Below are 1,171 nucleotides of genomic sequence, written 5' to 3' on the forward strand. Positions count from 1 at the left end.
GCTGAAAACTGGATTGTGATCCTTTTTCATCACCTGAATTTTGCCCTTGGGTAAGAACTGAATGCAGGAAAGGAACCCAGTGCAGGTGCTTGAGCCGGAGCAATTTCAGATTTGGATTTTGCCAGAGCCCCGAGGCGACAGGACGGGGGCCCCGTGGTGCCCTCACAGGATCTGACTCCCCAACTCCCTCTCTCCCCCAGCCAGCCTGGTTCTCACCTCCCCACGGCGGTGCGCCTAACCTCAGGACCGGAAGTGGGGGGGGGTGGAGATGAAGCGCTCTGTAAGGGTCAACCCCGTTTTCTTGCTCCTGCTTCTGCTATGGAAACCGGCCGCTCCAAGCTGTGCTATCTCAGCTATAAATTCATTGTCACTCCCAGTGATCAACCACGGTATAAAATTCAAGGCGAGGTAAGTGAGAGCACATTCCTTCATTATACCTGCTGTAGCGAGAAGGTCAAACTCATCAGTGTTCAGGAGATGAAGGAGAATGCCACACAGGCCTGGGATCAACAGAGAGACTCTCTGAAATGCTGATGGAAGAGCTCAAAAAGATCCTGCTTGACACTGAAGCAGAGATCATTGCAACCAGCGATCCTCACTGCCTACTGGGCAGCATCATGTGTAAGCAGGAATCCAGTGTACTCACCAGTGCATCCTGGGAGTTTGGATTCGATGGACAGATAATCTCTGCGCTTTGACTCAAAGAACAGAATCTGGGCAGTGTTGTGTGATGAAGGCAGACTGTTAAACAAGACATTGGCAAGTGACAGAGCTATGACCGATCTCCTTGTTAGGGCCTCAACTGGAGACTGTAGGAAGTGACTCAAACAAGGTTTGTGTTCCAGATGAAGTTCTGAGCACAAAAGCTGCATCAACCACTGCCACAGCCACAGCCCTGTCCAAGGCCACAACCAACAGCCCATCACTTCCATCCTCCTGGTGATCAATCAGAGTTGGCATCCTAGGCTGACCATGTGACCCAGAAGGCCCGATAGTGTGGGCTATCTCGGCGACTGTGCCTTTTGCTTGGCTGCCTCTGGATGACCTGCTGTTCTTTTTATTTTTAAAATTCATTTATCTTTATTACTTTTTAAATCTTTATTGTTACAAGTATTATATATGTCCCTTCAGCTGTTCACTTTTATTTTATTTTTAAAAACATATTTTTAGG

The 1,171-nt window shown here is 48.5% G+C and overlaps 1 pseudogene; it reads left to right on the forward strand.

The window, feature by feature from the left end:
• Positions 1 to 268: 268 nt before the first annotated feature.
• Positions 269 to 943, forward strand: LOC102430940 (annotated as a pseudogene).
• Positions 944 to 1,171: the final 228 nt, after the last annotated feature.

Source organism: Myotis lucifugus, unplaced genomic scaffold, assembly GCF_000147115.1.
Source record: "Myotis lucifugus unplaced genomic scaffold, Myoluc2.0 scaffold_53, whole genome shotgun sequence".
Taxonomy (NCBI): domain Eukaryota; kingdom Metazoa; phylum Chordata; class Mammalia; order Chiroptera; family Vespertilionidae; genus Myotis; species Myotis lucifugus.